Genomic DNA, 20,669 nt, shown 5'->3' on the forward strand with positions numbered 1-20,669 from the left:
AAGTGTGTGCATCCAGTCATTGCATTTTGAAAGCAGAACGTCTTGTTACTAGTAACAATCCAAATGTCGTGACTGATTTTTACGTTTTACTTGAAATAAATTTTGTTTGCCTGGGTTAACAGTAACTGATACTTACGTTATATTTATGAACTTTTTCAGTTGATAGCTGACAATGTAAGAAGAGCAGGCAGGCCAGTTTCAGACATAGAACCCAAATGTATTTGAACCCACTAAGTATTTTTTAAAAACACACTATTTTAAATCTAAAAATACATACCAAGACCACTTAACACCCTTTCTTGTGTTGAGGGACCTAATTAACTAGTTAACTGAGAACCAAATCTGTGAAGTAGGACTAAATGGTAATGGCCTTCCCTTACTGTATAGACTACATGCATATGTGCCCACTCTTTCTTTTAGTCTGTTCTGCACAAATAATTGGATAACCTCAGAAAGCGAACTGGCCCATATCAGTGATACCAAACAATTACTATTATTAATAGTAAAAGCTAGTATCTTTCTGGTTTAGCGTATTGACCTTGTATCTTCTTAGACAAAATTATAAGCCAGTCTCGCTTCCCCCCTCTGCCCCACACTTAATCACAATCACAGGGTAACATTGTCTGAATTTGGTGTTCTGAGATTTTTATGTCAAACAGAAAATCATGGGCTACCTGTGCCAGGACTCTCCTAACAACACTGTCAGCCTAGTTCCTGGATGTCAGGGATGATTTTCTCTTTCTCATGACTGTCTGGCTAAAATTGCATATTAAATCATAAATAACTAGAGGCCCGGTGCACAAAAATTTGTGCACATGGGGGGGGGAGGGGGGTCCCCCAGCCCGGCCTGTGCGCTCTCACAGGCTGGGACCCCTCGGGAGATAACGACCTGCTGGCTTAGGCCTGCTCCGGGGTGGCAGAGGGCAGGCCAATCCTAGGTGCAGCCCCTGGTCAGGCTCAGAGCAGGGCCGATTGGGGAGTTGGGGCGCCGCCCCGTCATGCACAGAGCAGGGCGGATTGGGAGATTGCGATGCCACCCTCAGTCACGCTCAGGGTAGGGCTGATTGGGGGGTTGGGGCACCGCCCCCTGTCACACTCAAGGCAGGGTCGATGGGGAGGTTGCGGCGCCACCCCCTGTCATGCACAGAGCAGGGCCAATTAGGGGGTTGGGGCGCTGCCCCCTGTCACTCACAGAGCAGGGCCAATCAGGGGGTTGGGGCGCTGCCCCCTGTCACTCACAGAGCAGGGCCCATCAGGGGGTTGGGGCGCTGCCCCCTGTCACTCACAGAGCAGGGCCCATCAGGGGGGTTGGGGCTCCGTACCCTGTCACACACAGAGCAGGGTTGTTCAGGGGGTTGGGGAGCTCCCCCCTGTCACGCACAGAGCAGGGCTGATCAGGGGGTTGAGAAGCTCCCCCCTGTCACTCACAGAGTAGGGCCGATAGGGGGGTTGGGGCACCACCCCCTGTCACACACAGAGCAGGGCGGATCAGGGGATTGGGGCATTGCACCCTGTCACACTCAGGGCAGGGCCAATGGGGAGGTTATGGCTCTACCCTGTCACACACAGAGCAAGGCCCGTGGAGGGGGGTTGGGGCGCCACCCTCTATCACCCACAGAGCAGGGCCGATCAGGGGTTTGGGGCGCCGCCACTGTCACACTTGGGGCAGGGCCGATGGAGAGGTTATGGCTTTAACCTGTCACACACAGAGCAGGGCCCGTGGGGGGGGGGTTGGGGCGCCGCAACCTGTCACACACAGAGCAGGGCCGATCAGGGGGTTGGTGCGCTGCACCCTGTCAAACACAGAGCCGCAGGGCAATCAGGGGATTGGGGAGCTCCCCCCTATCAGGCACAGAGCAGGGCAGATAGGGAGGTTGTGGCCCTGCCCCCTGTAACACACAGAGCCGCAGGGCGATCAGGGGGTTTGGGCGCTGCCCCCTGTCACGCTGATCCCGGTGCCGGGAGCCTCGCTGCTCTGCTGATCCCGGTGCTGGGAGGCATATTACCCTTTTACTATATAGAATAGAGGCCTGGTGCATGGGTGGGAGCTGGCTGGTTTGCCCTGAAGGGTGTCCTGGATCAGGGTGGGGGTCCCCACTGGGGTGCCTGGCCAGTCTAGGTGAGGGGCTGAGGGCTGTTTTCTGGAAGCGAGTGACTGAAGCTTCCAACCGCTCCTTGTTTTCTTTTTTTTTTTTTATTCTGGGCCAGCTTTAGCTCTGAGGCCTCGCTGCTGAAAACATCAATACAATGTTGCTAAAGCCCGGCTGAATGAAAGCCGGTTTCTGGAGTTTTGTTTATCTTCTTATTTGCAACATAGTACATAGTTGCTTAGAGTTGTAGCTCAGAGGCCGGCAAGTCAGGCGGGGAACGTTGGAGTCTGCAGTCACTGGAGCAAGCAAGCCTCATGTTCGCTTCCAGCTGCCTGGCTGCCGGCCGCCATCTCGGCTGACAGTTAATTTGCATATACTCACTGATTAGCCAATGAAAAGGGTAGCGGTCGTACGCTAATTACCATGTTTCTCTTTTGTTAGTGTAGATTATTATTGCCTTTCTAGTAGGGGTGAAGTGACATCTCCTTGTTTTGATTTGCAGTTCTCTATTGATTATTGATGTTGAGTACAGTTCCATGTGCTTATTAGTCATTGACTTATCTTCTTTAGATACATGTCTATTCAAATCATGTATTTTAAAAAAATTGGGTTGTATTTTTGTTGAGTTATTAAAAAAGGTCTGGATACAAGTCCTTATAAGATATGTGATTTGCAAGTATTTTCTCACATTTTGTGATTACCTTTGCATCTTTTTATGGTGTCCTGTGGAGCCCAAAATATTTTAATTTTAATTTAGTCTAAACCAACAGACAAAACTTCTCTTGTATTACTTGTACTTTGCGGTTGTAGCTAAGATGATGTGTCCATGATCACCAGAATGGAGTCCTATATTTTTCTGAGATATTTATAGACTTACAAAATATTGTATATTTATGCCATCTATACTAATAAAAGGGTAATATGTTAATTAGACCAGATAGACCGGATATCTTCCAGATGTCCTTCCGGACATCCTCTGGACAAAGCCACAGTGGCGGGGACCGAGACAGATGTGGTTAAGGGCAATCAGGCTGGCAGGAGAGAGCAGTTAGGGGCAATCAGGCCAGCAGGGGAGAGTGGTTAGGGGCGATCAGGCAGGCAGGCAGGTGAGCAATTAGGAGCCAGTGGTCTTGGATTGTGAGAGGGATGTCCGACTGCCGGCAGTTGGACATCCCCCAAGGGGTCCTGGATTGGAGAAGGTGCAGGCCAGGCTGAGGGACCCCTCCATCCACCTTGCATAAATTTCGTGCACTAGGCCTCTTATAAATAATAATAGGCAATAAAATACTAATATATTCTACAACATAAATGACTCTTCTAAACAATATGCTTAAAAAAGAAGTCAGACACAAAAGACCATATATTAAATGATTTCATTTATCTGAAATGATTAGAATAAAAAAATGTATAGAGATAGAAAGTATATTAGTGGTTGCTAATAAGTGCAGGAGGAAGAGAATTTGGAGTGACTAGTAAAGAGCTAAATACTTTTTGGGGAAATAATAAAAATATTCTAAAATTGTCATGTTTGCACAACTCTAAATATAGTTAAAACCATTTAACAATACATTGTAAGTAGGTGAACTTTATGTAAATGAGATATCAAGCTGTTAAAGAAACATTTTGATTAGTAAAAATTCAACATTTCTATTCATAAAAATTAAATTCTTCTGAAGCATAAATATTTAGGTAAATAGAAGTTTCAAAATCAAAACAGATTTTATCATTTGATTTTTTTTACCACCTCAGTTCATAAACATATGAAAAAGGTTTTGGACTTAAACATGATTGTCCTTAATTCAGAAAAATATTCTGTAGCATATGGACTCATATGGTAAACAGAAATATTAAATTGAGCATCATAGAAGTTTATTTTTGACATATTTATGTTGATGCTGATGTAAACAACCCTACTGTGCTGCCATTTGTGTAAAATTATAACACATACACTTATGTACAGTACATAACGATAATGACAATAGACAAGTATGTTTCTGGTTTTAAAAAGATAATGATAATAATATAAAAATAAAATGTCTACTTTCCCCAACAAAGAATGTTGTAACTGGAAGCCCCATTCACATGACCAGCCTTGGTAGAAGAAAGTTAATTCAGAGTGAGTAAAGAATTTTCTAAACTGGATAAGAGGAATGGAAACTACCTTTTTTTGCAAAGATAAAATTTCTACAGAATTTTTCAAGAATATGTTTTGGAATAGAGAGATTTGCTCAGAGCAGTTGGCAAACAAGACGCTCTTTAGAGTGTGATTTAGGAGAAAATTAAGAAAATAAGAAATGCAGCCCTTCAGAAGTATTGCTGTGGTTATGAATTAGATGCTTTATTTAATGATCTTTGACAGATGTGAGTGAAGAATGGATTTCTTTTTAATTATCCTTGCGTGATGAACTGTGTGTAATGCTCAGATTCTGAGCTCTGATGTTTGTCAATGCATTTTCTTTAAACAGTAGGTATCTAGAAGATTACCAAGGAGGTGAAGAATAAAAATTAATATCTTGTATTTTATAAAGCTCAACAATTCAACAATTCAAGCATAATCCCATATGCTAGTGAACCCTGGTTTCTTTTTTTTTTTAATTTGCCTGTAAAAAACAAGGGAGCTTCATTTGACAAAATTTAAGTTCATCCCTACTAACTTTTCACAAAGTTTTTTGGAGAATTAATCAACTGCAGCGGCTCCTGGATAAAATGTTCACCGTATAATATTTTAAGCCACAGATAGCCATTAACACTCTGAAAGATGAACTGCACACATGTTTCATGAAGATTTATGTGGAGGGCTGATCTGAAAAATAAGAGGTGCTGATAGAGAATTCACCTAGCTTGTAAATGAGGCAATATTTTCCCTGATTTTATTTATTACTAATGCATTGCAATGGTGAGAGATGGTATAGAAACTTGGAACCCACAAGCATCTGGCTAGAAATATGAAGATGGCTTGACCTTGCAGATGATGAGTTATTTGCCACTACTCTTGGGTATTATTCTATCTGCTATGGGTAAACAGCAGGATATTGCCAATAGGGGGAGCTACAGACAGAGAACAAATGAAGCCAATTTTGTTTAGGACTCTAATTTAGCTGAACTGACAATATATTATACCTTAATGGTCTCTCAGAGTGAATTTAATTGATGACCCAACTTAAATATTCTTAGAATACCTTTAACTGAACTGGATGCAAGCTGGGTGCTTAAGTTTGCTTCCCTGCTGTTAATAGAGTCATTGCCATCTGGAGAAAATATCTGCGAATGTTACTAGCATTTTTTCTATTGTTGCTGCATCTGTGAAGAACTCAAGAAGTTTCTGATAAGCCAAAGAGGAAGAAAAAATAATGTTTTTCTCAGTAAAACTAAGAAGGTTAAGTAGATAGACAAACACTTTAAATGTGTTTTTAAGTTTCATTTTCTGTGAGGTGTCATTTTTAAAAAGTTGGTAATAGACAACAAAATTAATGTTTTTAGGGCTGGGACTATTATATAACTACATACATTAACACCAAATAATAATTCAGGAAATAAAATATTTTTAATAAGAAATTACAACTAAGTTATCTTGCTTGGTTTCATAACTCTAAAAGATAAAGGCAGACAAAAAGAATTTGATTCTTACAATTAAGAATTAGATTCCTATAATTAAGAAGGGGAGCTGAGAAAGCATCCCCCAACCCAGCAGAGATATGAGACATGGGATCCAGTCTGTGTCTTCCTGCCTGGCTTCAGGGAGCACAGCAGCTCCTGGGCCTGCTACCAGGCTTCTGAGAAAGCACAAGGATGAGCAAGGCCTGTCAGGGTGCATCTGCACCTTCTTTGCTTAGACTGCAAAGAGTCTCTGGGCTTGATGAGGGGTTAGGAGGGAAGGGTGTCTTCCCCACTTGGGAAGTCAGCATAAGGCTTAACTAACAAGCCGCCCTGACACACACACACACACACACACACACACACACACACACAGCCTCTTAATGAAGTTTAAAGTTTCACTTTTTGGTGAAATTTATGATGGTGCTGCTAAGAATAAACAAGTCAAGGAAAGAAATGATTCTTAGCATAAAATTGGCAATAAAAATATTGTAATACTAAAAGTCACCTTAGTTTTAGATATGATAATAACATTTTTGAGATAATAGAATAAGTACAAACTTTTCAGGAGAGGGAGGGTTATGGTGCACCAAATGAGTGTTGGGAAGGGGACTCTAATTGGAAACATCTTAGGAGGCTTTTATCTATAATGCATATGCTTGCTCACTATTCCACTTTTTACATCCTACTACAAATTTGAAAAATAGAGTAGAAGTAGAAAATGAGAAAGAGATATGCATGCATTAAAAATCTCATTTATGGCATTTTCTTGAATGTAGAAGTTTAAAATTACTGAATTATTTACAGGCATGCCTCAGCTATATTGCTGGCTTGGGTTCAGAATGGTGCAATAAAGTGAATCGCCATAAAGCAAATCACATGAGGTTGGTTGTTGTTTTTTTGTCTCCCACTCCATATAAAAGTTCTGTTTACATTATACTGTAGGCTAATAAGTGTGCAATAGCATTATTTCTAAAAAGACAATGTGTATACCTTAATTTTAAAATCCTTTAATGCTAAAAAGTGCTAACCATCAACTCAGCCTTCAATAATTCATGATCTTTTTGCTGGTGAGGGTCTTGCCTGGATGCCATTGGCCGCTGACTTAATGGGGTGGTACTTGCTGAAGGTTGGAGTGGCTGTGACAATTTCTTAAATAAGACAATAATGAAGTTTGTGGCATCAATTGACTCTTCCTTTGTTTAGTGCAGCTACCTTTATTAATTATCTTAGATCTTCTGGGTAACTCACTCCAGCTTCTGCATTAGCTCTTTCTGCTTCACTTGCACTTTTATATTATGAGGACAGCTTCTTTCCTTAAACCTCACGAACCAACCATTGTTAGTGTCATACATTTCTTTCATTTAAAAAAAATTATCTTTATTGTTGAAAGTATTAGAGATGTCTCTTTTTTTATACTTTTTTTTTTGCATCTTCCTCACCTCTTTCAGTCATCATAGGATTTAAGAGTGTTATGGCTTGCTTTGGATTAGGCTTTGGTTTAAGGGAATGTCGTGGTTGGTTTGGTTTGATCTTCTGTCCAAACCAATAAAACTTTCTTCATATCAGCAATCAGATTGGTTCATACACTTTTTTTTTTATATCCACAAATTGGCTAACTGTTTGGTGCAAGAGGCTTGGCTTTCAGCCTATCTTGGCTTTAGACATGCCTTCCTTCCTAAACTCAATCATTTCTAGCTTTTCATTTAAAGTGAGACATGTGTGACTCCTCCTTTCACTTGAATACTTATAGGACACTGTAGAATTATTAATTGGCCCAATTTCAATATTGTTGTGTCTCAGGTCTCAGGGAATAGGGAGGGACAAAGAGAGAGAGACAAGGAAGCAGCCAGTCAGTCAGCGTAGTCAGAACACCCACAACATTTATTAAGTTAACCTTCTTATATGGATGTAGTTCATGACAGGCTAAAACAATTACAATAATAATATCAAAGATCACTGAGCACAGATCACCATAATAAATATAATGATAATGGAAAAGTTTCCAATATTGTGAGAAATACCAAATGTGACACAAGTGAGCAAATGCTCTTGGAAAAAAATGGAGCCAATAAAATTGCTCAATGAGGGTTGCCACAATCTTTCAATGAGTAAAAAATGCAATATCTGAAAAGTGTAATTTAAAAATATGAAATTAATTTATGCTATAAAATAAAGGTAGTTTGATTTTACAAATAATTATTTCTCTTTATGAATAGTAAACATATAACCTCTTTCTAAATAAAGTGGGATGGATAATTTCCTATACAATTTAGCAGATAAGTGTGTGAGCATGTGTGGATATTTACTACTATATTTGTTTGTTTTTCTGGGTTCAAGCAAAAACACATATAAATTGACATTATTGACTTTAGATAACTACCCATTCTGACATTTGTTATGATAATTATGAATAGATGAGATTTACACTAAATCTAAAATTTACTGACCTATCATAACCAATACCAACTCTATTGATGTGAGAGCTCCTTGCCCATCCTATTTTATATATTATTTAAGGATTAAAGTTACTTTCACTGACTTCATTTTCTAAACTACACTGCTTCAGTAAATTAAATCCACGAATCTCTGCTGTCAATTTAATGATAGACTACATAGCCTCACAATTGGAAATTTTCTCATCTAAAGTAAAATGTGATGTAAGAAATAACAAGTTTTTAGATTATTTGTTGACAAATATTGAACATGCTGAATCTGATCTACTTATCCAATAGTGTTCAACTGATGTGTAATCAAATTTAGGCCATCAGGAAAGGATACTGAAGTCATTAGTGAATATATCAACCTCAACAGTTTTCATATATACACTGCTCTAAATGTATCCAGATAGGCGTGACATTAAGAAATAAATGTTATTATTTTAAACTTGACTTTACCCTACTTTCTCAAGTATGTAAAACTAGAATATAAATTGTCATGCTCTAATTAATTACATAAAATGAAAGCAGTGGAGCAACACAAAAGCTACATAATAAGATTGTTCAAAAAAATAATCTACTCTGTGGTAATATGGAACCCTTGGTCATTCATTACATTGTCTAATGTATATTTTATTGAAAAGGATATGAATAAAATGAAAGTGGTCATGGCACTTCTTTCATTTTTTTATCCATTAATTTATTTTTTAATTGATTTCAGAGAGGAAGGGAGAGAAAGAGATAGATAGTAACATCAATGAGGGGAGAATCATTGATCGCTACCTTTTGCACGCCCCCTACTGGGGATTGAGCCCGCAACCTGGGTCTATGCCCTTAGCTGGAATTGAACCCAGGACGCTTCAGTCTGCAGGCTAATGTTCTATCCACTGAGCTAAACCGGGTAGGGGACATCCATTGATTTAAAAAGAACTGATTTCCAACCAATTGATTGGAAATAATCAATCTGACTTCATGGTCTATGTGTTATTCAATTTTCAAGTTTGTGATTTTTTAATTGAATTTTGCAGGAAAAAAATGTTTAAATCATTCACGACAACTTCTTTATATATTAGAAGCTATAATTCAGGTATTAGCTTTTGGTTGGTTTATATTACCAATATCAAAACCTCTATTTTGTTAATCTTGTTGAAGACACTGATTTATAGGAAGTAAAAAATGTCTTCATCAATACAAAGTGGTAGAGATATCCTTATAAAATACAATTAATTAATTTGTGCTTTATTAATTATTTCAATTTAGATAGTACACTAAATTTAAGGAATTTTATAAGTCTAATTCATTATAATTCAGATTCCTGGCAAAATATACATTCTCCCCTAATTTTGTGATTTAGAATAAACTATTGTAAAAACTTGTGGAGATTATACTTTTCTTTTCCTTTACTTGAATATGATTAAAACATTCTGTAATTACATACTACTTTGGAATGAAAATGCATTCTAAAATGTAAAATGTAATTTGGCTGATAAAACATACACTATCAAAGAAACAGGTGTAGATTAGTAATGGGATTTGAGTCAATTTTTAGGCATTAACCATCCACAAAACTTAGGATAGCTGGTCTTAGACAAACTTTCCTTGTTTTCACTTTATTTTCTCTCCACAGTAGTATCTAATTCAAGGAGTTACTGCTGTGGAGAGAAAATAAAGTGAAAACAAGGAAAGCTGATCAATTAGCTCTGATTGAGGGAGTAGAATACAGAGTTCAGAACAGTGAACCAGGCTCAGCAAAGAAAAAACAACAAACAAAAAACAATCACCTATAAATTTTGTATCTTGGCAAGGTTTTATGAGCACAGTGAGAAAAGCACAGAAAGTCCATCAACAGGATTGGAAAATATTGCAGAAATTTGTAGAAGAAAGAAAATAGACTCCTTGATGTTCAGGAAAGGCGATATTTAAGATAATAACTCAATTTTAAGTTTCGCCTACTGTGGAAACTGACTACCTGTAGATCCTCCAGGCTTGGAAAAATCTAATAGGCCACTTGGGAGTCAGTGACTACAAACCCTATCCTCAGCCTCATTATTTTAGTAACAAAAACTACACACAGAATTATAAAGCAACAATAGCAAGCCATAACTCATTAGATCAATATAAAATAATTTGTCCATGAAGGTTTGCTTTTATTTTGGAAACTTTGGAAAGTGTGTCTAGTAAAACATTAACAGAAACAGTTAAATATACAAATACATGCTATCCTACTTAATTTTAGATTTAATAATTAAGGTTTACAATTATAACGGATGGCCAGGCTAGGGCTGATCAAATGTCCTCTTTCCCCTGGTAAAGGTGAGATGCAACATTATGCAAATTTATTTTACTGATTCTTTTTTTGTCCTTGCCCTCCTCGCATTTTTACCACTATCTAATTTGACAAGTGGTCCTTCATGCAGAAATATTTTTCTTTCTAAATATTTGGAATATCTCGGCATTTACATTGTTTTTGATTAATGAACTCATTGTTATTCATTTCAGTTAAACCTTGCTGAACAAAAATGTCATTTTCTTAACTTCAGCAATGACTCCTTATTTTTCAGGTTACCACTGAGGCACTCACACGTGATCCTGTGATCCTGTGCAAGTTCTCAGAAAGTTTAATAAAGCAGAGCTCCAGAACCCTAGGCTCCTAATCAGCAACTCTTTTATTTTTGTTCAATAAGAACATTTGCTAAGTAACCAATATTAATATATAAATTTGCCATTCATATTTAAATTAATCTACACAATAAAATCAATCTTCTAAATTTAACATTATAGTCATCATCACAACGAACACACTATTACCTCACAGTTTCCCTAATGCAAATGTTTCATATGTATTTGCTGTGCTCATTATTCCTCTGATGCCTTTCTATCTGTACTCACCATATTTAACAAAAGAAAATTAGTGTAATTCCTTACAGTGTCAAATGGTGTTTTGAATATATTAAACATTTTATAGACTTTACAGTTAGACATATTTGATATTCTTATTTGGGTAAATTGGAGAAAGTTAGTTTAATAGTTCCATTACAGGAATTTACCTAGCTTATTTAAAAAGAAGAGAACATAAATGTGTAAACACATTGAAATGTGCATATTATGTCCCTGTAACCTGATGGAAATATTTAGATTCAAATTTCATTTTATGTTTGTAAGTTGAACAAAAGGTGGTTTTTATATTACTTATTTTTCAGGTTCCATATAGTCTCATTATTAATTTTTAATTATTCACCGATGAAATGAATTTTCTTATTAATTGTCAGGTTTTATTCTGAGGTTACATCAGACAGGGGCATATCAATTCATTTATTTTTTCTGTTACATCATCTATATATATATATTGCTGCAGTCAAATTGATCAAGAAACCATGGCATCAGTTGTTCAGGTAGATAAATGAAATGCAGCATTGTCTTATGAACATTGCTCATGCATTTCACTGAAATGTTACAATATTGTGATTTTGATATAAAGGCAATTTAATATAAACAAAACACTTGCTGCAAATTCAATTATAATCTGTCAATTATCTTGATATTTGCTTATGTGTATATATTTTCTGATATAATGCAGTTTCTATGAAACAAACTGATATTTATTTTCATATTTCATTTTAAATGTAAAGTATTAACTTTCTTGTAAGCAATTATTGCTACAGAGAAAACATTGAGAAACATATTGGAAATTAACATAATTATATCAAGAGTTCCCTAGTGGTCAAAACCATTAGTACTCAAACTACATTATGAATATGCAAATCCAGTATTTTTTATTTAGGTCATTTGTCACTGGTATCAGAAATTGCAAGCCACTGCTGTTGTCTACACTTTTGAAAGGCTTTCAATGACTGGGATTTAACTCAAAAGAGCCTTCTGGTTCATCAACAATCTATCCAAACTGTATAAGATCCATTGATAGGCAAATTTCTTCTATGTTCTGATTTTGTTTAAACATTAACACTGATTCCCATTTTCCATTCATATCATATTTGAAGTGATGGGTGATGGAAATGTATTGAATAAAAACAGTTCTTCTGAAAACGGTCTGATAAAAAGAAATTACATTTGAATAAAATATGAGTTCAAAATCAAACATATTCTGTTTCCTCACCAAGCTAAGGTGAATTCCTCTATAGTGGAAGGATCATTACTCTTTAACTGTAAATTCAGATAATTTATTAATTTTAACTGTCAATTCAGATATTCAACTTGAAGTTGAATTTATATAGCATACAAACACTTGTGAAGGACATAAAATTCAAACAGGTCATAAGAGCAAAAATAAAGTTGCTAGATGATTATTATAACATACCATGAAAAATATGTATAGCTCAATGAATCAGAGATTAGAATGTTATTTTGCAGTGTATTTTAGCCACTTCAGTAAAAACTACGCTGCTGTTAGTTGAATGCTAAATATAGTTTTAACTTAGCCTATTTCATCCAAATATAAATGTTAAAATAAGTTTAAAATAATGATCAAAATAAATATCATTTGCTTGAAGATAATAATAATAATTTTCAAAATTAATGAAACAAAACACTTGCTATAAAAATAAACCCAATTTAGGAACTTACCTGCTTCATGACTGTCAAATTATATGACCTTTCCATGGTTTATTTATAGAATGATTAGAAGAATTAAATAGTGTTATTTATATTATTACTTATCATTATGCTTGGTATATAAAGAATACCACTAAACAACTTATAAAATAAATTTATTATTATAAAACTGTAGGTTCTTTCAAAAAAAGAAGTACTGTCTTATGTTTTGAAATTATACCTCCAATCTCATTTTCTATCAATGTGCTGCTCATTCACTCCCTCTCCATTCAAGCTAGATGTCCTTGTTTCTTGGACATTTCTTTTTAAAAAAATATATGTATTTAATTTTTTAAATCTTTATTGTTGAAAGTATTCACATGTTTCTTTTTCTCCCCATCGACCTCTTCTAGCCTGCCCCCCGCCACCTCATCAGGCCTTCACCACGCTATTGTCTATCCATGGGTTATGCATATACTTATACAAGGTCTTTGGTTGTTCTGTTCCACCAGCCCAACCACCCTGATTTCCCTCTGAGATTCAACAGCCTGGTGTCCAGATTCCATGACATCTTCGCACTCATTACTCTTCGCGCACCCCCCTCCTCCCCCCCCAATTTAGCTGCGTGGATGATTGTCTCACTCCTTTCAAATTTTTGCTCAAATCACACCCTAGCAATGAGGTCTCCCATGATTACCCTATATACCTTAGTTAAAATACTTACAAATCTTATATAAAATAGAAATGTCTCCATACCTGGCCCCTATAATCTTCCTTACTTTGTTTTTTATTTTAGGAATTTTCACTATTTAGCTTATAATAGATTTACTTATTCATTCATTTATATTCCTTTTCTCTCACTACCTATTCCAACAAAAAATTCTATGTGTCTAAGGAAATTGTTATTTTTTTCAAAGCATTGTCCCAAATACCAATAACAGTGTTTTCCCAAATCAATAAATTATTTTAAGTGAATAAATGAAGAATAAATGCATTTTCAATATTTAAATATTAAATATAGTTTAATATGCTATTTAACAATATAATCTAGTTAATATCTATTAATACTAGGTAGATTTTCATATTTGCAGAAATTAGTTATTATTTTAAGTTAGGTCTTAAATTACTATTTTTTAAATTTAATGAATATAAACTATGTACATGGGCTTTGGCTTATAGTAAATAATTACCACCTTGCTCCATTCATAGGTAATACTCATTATTGATTTTTAGTCTCCATGTGGAATAAAAAACTAAAGGTAGCTGATTAAAAATGTTTAAGTTATGACACATTCACAGAGTATTTTTCAAGTACCTACCACGTTTGCTATACTTCTACTACTAAGAGCTACAGAGATAATCCAGATAAAAATAAATATCATTTACTTGAAGATATTTAATATTTTAGGCAATAAGAGTTTGGCATAATATCCATGTAGAAGATAGACTATGATGAGTAAAATAAGAGCTAAAAATATGACCTGGTTCTTACATATTAAAAAATAATATCATAAAGACTAGGAATTAGGTATTTCAGCTAAGTAATATTACTCTATATAACTAATTGTAAAAATGCCCCTACTCATCTCTATAGATAAATATGACATATAAATCATAAACTCACAAAATTCAAGTTTTAAATAAAAAAAATAAAGTTAGTTCTATATTTCCTAAGAGTGATTATATAAGCGTCAGAGCAAGGTTTAATTCTTGGAGTACTTACTCCTAAATCTTGCTTACAGTGTTAATAGTGATTGCAAGTTCCTCCTTGAACCCTGCTCATTGTACTTTCGTTGGAAGCACTCACTACTCCATCCTGCCTACTGGTCCAAGTGTGGGTGCACAGGTCCTGATCCTCCCCTACTCTGCCACATGTTGGGTCTGAGCCCCTCTGCCAGGGACTGGACCTTCTGAGATGCCAGGTAGTAGAAGGAGAAGCCATGAGAGGTTGTGGATTTATTAGAGAGTCTTTATTGTAGCCCTTGCCATTGCTAAAAAGGAGCTATTAGACAAAGCAGTTCTCCAAAGGAAAGTCCTGTATAGTAGGTAGCTGCTCACTGGCTAGTTAACCAATCATCTTTCCCACAAAGCAGCAGCAGCCTCTGTCCCCACAGCTATTATCTGAGCAGCTCGTGCTGCCTCTGGGCCACAGCCTCTCATAGTAGCTGCATCTGAGCTCACAGCCTCAGTAACCTTAATATGAAAATATTAATCCATACTAATGCATTCACCATATATATGTTGAAAATAGTCACAAGGACGTAAAGTGCATCATCACTTGACTTATACTATTTAAAAGTAAATTTAAGAATGTTCAAAAATACAATTTCTAAATATTAATTTTGTATTCTGTTAATTTACTGAACTCATTTATTAGTTTTAGTAAATTTAACTATTTTAACTATTGAAAATTTAAACACATTTTGTTATTTGAATATCTGTGGTCTCAGTATATATTACTAATATAAGAAAGTCTTTGATTTTTTAACTAATTAATTTCAAAAAAGTCTATTTTTTAGCTTGCACAGAAAACAATGATATTTTAACTGAATATATCAAATTATTTCTAAAATTCTTGTTGGTGCTGAAAATCATGTATTTTGTTTATTTATTTTCCATGAATATTACTCAAAATATGTCATAAATGAAGAAACATGGCACAAGTTGAGAAGTTCTTAAGAGAGAAATGTGTAAAACCAATCTTGATAGTAAAACAACTTTGCAATCAGTCTGCAGTTTTTATTTGCTTGTTTTTTAAATCTTCAACATAGACCCTTCTTAGATTTAGTACATCGACATTAACCAATAATCACCTTTATTTTATTTTTCTCAACATAAAAGAAATATCAAACATGGTCATTCTTAATACCCTTTTAAAAATATGACATTTCTTAAAATTTATTAATAAAAGTTCAAATTTGCAGATATTTTTCTCAAAATTAAAGATTTATTCATTATAATAAGCTGAAGTTCATTTCCATATTCAAAAATAATGAAGTCTTCCTTGACTATTAAAAATTACAACACATTTCCTGGCCATGTAGTTACCTTAATTGTCTCTACCACATTATTTAGCAAAATTATACATGCCATGTTACTATTAATTTATTACATTAATGTCATTTGACAACAAAATAAAATTTTTTTCATATAAGCATACAAGGTCTTTGGTTGATTACCTCTCACCCTCCCATGCTCCCCCTGCCTTTCCTCTGAGATTCCACACTCTGTTCCATGCTTTGAGTCTTTGTGTCCATTCTGTTCATCATTTTATTTTGTTCCTTAGATTCCACATATGACTGTGATCATATGATACTTATCTTTCTCTGACTGACTTATTTCACTTAGCATGATACTCTCCAGGTCCTTCCATGCTGTCTCAAAGGGTAACAGATTCTTTTTTACTGCTGCATAGTATTACATGGTATAGATGTACTACTGTTTATTTATCCACTCATCTACTGATGGGCCCTTGGGCTGTTTCCAGATCTTAGCTATAGTAAATTGTGCTGCTATGGGTGCATACATTCTTTTTTATTGGTGTTTTGGGTTTCTTGGGATATATTCATAGAAGTGGGATCACTGGGTCAAATGGCAGATTCACATTTAATGTTTTTAGGAAGCTCCATACTGTTTTCCCTAATGGTTGCACCAGTCTTCATTCCCCCCAACAGTGTATGAGGGTTCCCTTTTCTTCGCATCCTCATCAGCACTTGTCATTTGTTGATTTGTTGATGGTAGCCATTCTGACAGGTGTGAGATAGTGCCTCATTGTCATTTTGATTTGCGTCTCTTGGATGATTAGTAACTTTGAACATTTTTTCATATGTCAGTTGGCCATCTGTATGTCTTCTTTGGAGAAGTGTCTTTGAAAAGATAAAAAAATTGATAAACCATTAGTGAGACTCATCAAGAAATAAAGAGAGAAGACCAAAATCAATAAAAGCAGAAATGCAAGTGGAGAAGTATCCACTGACACCACAGAAATACAAAGGATTGTAAGAAAATACTATGAACACTATATGCCAACAAGCTGGACAATGTGGATGAAGTGGACAAATTCCTAGAAAAATATAATATCCCAAAACTGAATCAGGAGGAATCAGAAAACCTGAATAGACCAATAACAACTGATGAAATAGAAGCAGTCATCAAAAAACTCCCAACAGACAAAAGTCCAGGAATGGAAGGTTTATAGGGGAGTTTTACCAAACATTACAAAGCCACTGTTCTCAAAACTGCCTGGTACAAGCACAAGAACAGACATATAGACCAATAGAAAAGAACAGAGAACCCAGAAATTGACCCAAACCATTATGCTCAATTAATATTTGACAAAGGAGACAAGTGCATACAATGGAGTCAAAAGAGTCTCTTCAATAAATGGTATTTGGGAAAATTGGGTGGATACATGCAAAAAAAAAATGAAACTAGACCACCAACTTACATCACACATAAAAATAAACTCAAAATAAATAAAGGACTTAAATGTAATTCATGAAACCATAATAATCCTATAAGAAACCAGAGGCAGAAAAAATCTCAGACATCTCTCATAGCAATATGTTTACAGATAGATCTTCTAAGGCAAAGGAAACTAAGGAGAAAATAAACAAATGGGACTACATCAAAATACTAGTAAAAAACTTCTGCACAGCAAAAGAAACCATCAACAAAATGAAAAGAGAGCTCACTGTATGGGAGAAGATATTTTGCAATGATACATCTGATAAAGGGTTAACATACCAAATATATAGGGAGCTCATACAACTTAACAAAAGGAAGACAAACAATCCAATTTTAAAAATGGGTAAAGGACCAAACTAATTAGAGCATTATAAACATATGTTGCAATTTCTTATTCTTTTATAAACCAAACAATTTTGTAATATTACGTTTAAGGGCTTTGTTAAGATAGGAATCTGAAGACATATAGGACGTAGTATCCTAGCTCTTAAAAATCTTCAAGATCCTCATATAGGTGTCTTCTCTGTTCCTTGAACAGGCCAAGGTCTCTCCTGCCTATAGAGTTTTGCACTTGCTATTCCCAATTCCAGGAATGCTCTTTGATTGGCTCTCATCCCTTCTTCCACATTCCTATCCTTTGGTCTTGGGACATATCCTCAACAGGGTCTTTTCTAATCATTTTATTTAGATTAACTCTTACAGTATACCTCACCTAGTCACATATTTTGTCATATATCACCCTACTTATTTATTTCATGGTCTTTCTCACAATCTACAATTATCTTATTTACTCACTTTCACTCTCACTTCTCCCTACCCTCTGCATGTGAGCCTCATTAGAGAGAGAACATATTTCCCTTAAATCGTCATTATATCTCCTCTCTCAAAACCGGTCTATACTCAATAAATATATATAAATAAATACATATATTTGTTGAATAGTAGGAGGAAAAATAGGCTCAAATAATTCTGAAGGGGAAAGCCAGATATAACTTTATAGTTTTGTTGACATTTTAGCTGATTGTTATAGAGGGAATAAAATATTTCTAGGTGAATGAAAATCATTCACTATTCATATAAGTAAAGAAAAACCTATGGTTTAGTGTCATTTAATTTGTTTTATATTATTAATATATGCCCCTTTAAGGGATTTATTATTTTTAAAAGTACAAATAAATTGTTTGGACCCAAAAACTCAATTTTAACTTTTCAGGAAAATAAAAACAAATTGACAGCGTGCAAGTTCAAAATTTTGTCATTTGTCACTTAAATTATTATTATTTTAAATATATTTTATTGATTTTTTACAGAGAGGAAAGGAGAGGGATAGAGAGTTAAAATGCCTCCTGCACTTGCCCCACTGGGGATGTGCCTGCAACCAAGGTCCATGCCCTTGACCGGAATTGAACCTGGGACCCTTCAGTCCACAGGTCGAAGCTCTATCCACGGAGCCAAACTGGTTAGAGCTTAAATTATAAATTACTTTTTAAATATTGGTGTGGTATATCATTTACTATAAGTCATAGTATTACTATTATTATTACTACTATTATTACTATTATTATTATTTTTATAGTGACATAGTACAGTGTAAGCAAATTCCATGAAGAAAATTTCTGCTGTGACTACTCTTCACAGGATAGAAAAGTGTCTTCTATTCTGCTACTATCAGATATATTGGGAGGGAAATATCATTAGGTTTTCTTCCCAAATCTAATTACAGCCAGGGAGTATATGTCAGGCTGAATAGCAAACATACCAGTTACCAATACAGTTTGATATCAACCCAATGTAGAGGCAGACAGCTTTGGACAGCAGTCCTAGGTAACAGATTTTGCCTGGTGAAATTGATGCCTTGTTCTATCCCACTACCACTGACATTATACTTTCTGATGGAAACAACAGTAGAATTTTTATCCTGCTGCTTCATTTTGCCAGTGATGGATTGGTTATAGGATTGTTGTTTTCTTATTAAACAGAAAAAAATAACACAGTATAATTGAAAAGCAAATGAGTCTGCTTGGGGGCTTAAAAGTGTATCTATATCTCTATATTAATCTATGTTTAGTAAGCCAATATAACTTAAGCAAGTCACTTGCAAAAGTATCATTAAGTATTATAAAGTATACTGTTCATGGTGATATTTTCTTTACCTTAAAGTAAAATTATTTCATAAATGTGTTTTCATCCAGAGCTAAGTTTAAATCAAATTACATTTTAACATGTTAAGAAACATTATTCAGAGGCCAAGTGTTAAGAATGTACATGAGGTGAAAACACAGAAGAGTGTTAAAAGAACACTCTTTCATTTTCAGAATGAAAATGACCCCATTTACATAACATGCAGGGCCAGCCAGTGTTTCTACAGAGAGCAGTATTTGCACTGAACCATGGAGCTTTTCTGCTTTGCTTCCTTCAGAAGCACCTTTCAACTTGGCACATAGGTCTATACATTTTTGAGCAACTTCTTTTATTTATTTTTATTGTTGACATTATTTCTAATGGTAGCAGACATACTTCTGCTTCCATTGATTGCATTTTGCTCACCAGGTATTTCACTAAGGAAGAAAAGAATTGGGAACCATATACAAACTGGCTATCTGCTGTAGAGAAAATACGTTTTTGTTAGCGATTTGCATTCATGTTTGATATCAGACATAGTCTAATAATACAAACTGTTACAGATAGATACCCACACTAGTGAAAGGCAGGACAGACCAATTCTATTCAGTACTTTTGCAACAAGGGGAAGATATTTTAATCTAGAACTGAGATGGATTCTAAACTTAACAAAGGCAAGAGGGAATTTACAGCCAAAGGGCAGAGTTAGAGGGTCAGTATTTGAAAATTACTTAAAGAAAATGTCATTGGTAGGGAGATTCTTGCTAAACTGACTTAATAAGATTCTTGCTAAAGGTATCCAAGGTGATCAGATATCAATGAATGGACTAAGTAACTTGAATAAATGTCAAGGAGGATCAGATGCAAAGGGTTCAGGAGGATTCTCTCTACATTCCCTTAGCAGGATTCTTATTAAAACTGGGTTAGGCAGGCCGAGGACAAGGTCCAAGGAAGAAGTCTAGTCAAAAAGAGGGCTCAGAGAAGTCTGTTTAAAGGTTGGTCGGTGAGACAAGGATGATATTTCAAAGTCATCATGTCCAAATTTGAGCTTCTTCTTTTTCTTTTTTCCCTTTCAAATCTGTTTCTCCCCCAGCCTCTCATCTTACTAAAGGACACTGCAAAAAATCAGGTTGTTCATATGAAAATCTCCGAAATCTGATTCATCTGGAAATCCTGTTAGTTCTTCTCAACAAATATATTTTGAACTCTCTGTCTTTCAACCCGTAATTCTAATCCACATTCTATCACCTCTCACAGTGTTTTCTGCAATAGCTTCCTTACCATTCTTTTTATTCCATTTCTGCCAACCTCAACCTCACAGCTAGAATTTAACATTTTACATGTTAAATCAAACTCTGCTGAAAATCCTTCAGTGTCTTCTTATTGCACTTAGAATAACATCCAAAGTCTT

Source organism: Myotis lucifugus, unplaced genomic scaffold, assembly GCF_000147115.1.
Source record: "Myotis lucifugus unplaced genomic scaffold, Myoluc2.0 scaffold_149, whole genome shotgun sequence".
NCBI classification, from domain to species: Eukaryota; Metazoa; Chordata; class Mammalia; order Chiroptera; family Vespertilionidae; genus Myotis; species Myotis lucifugus.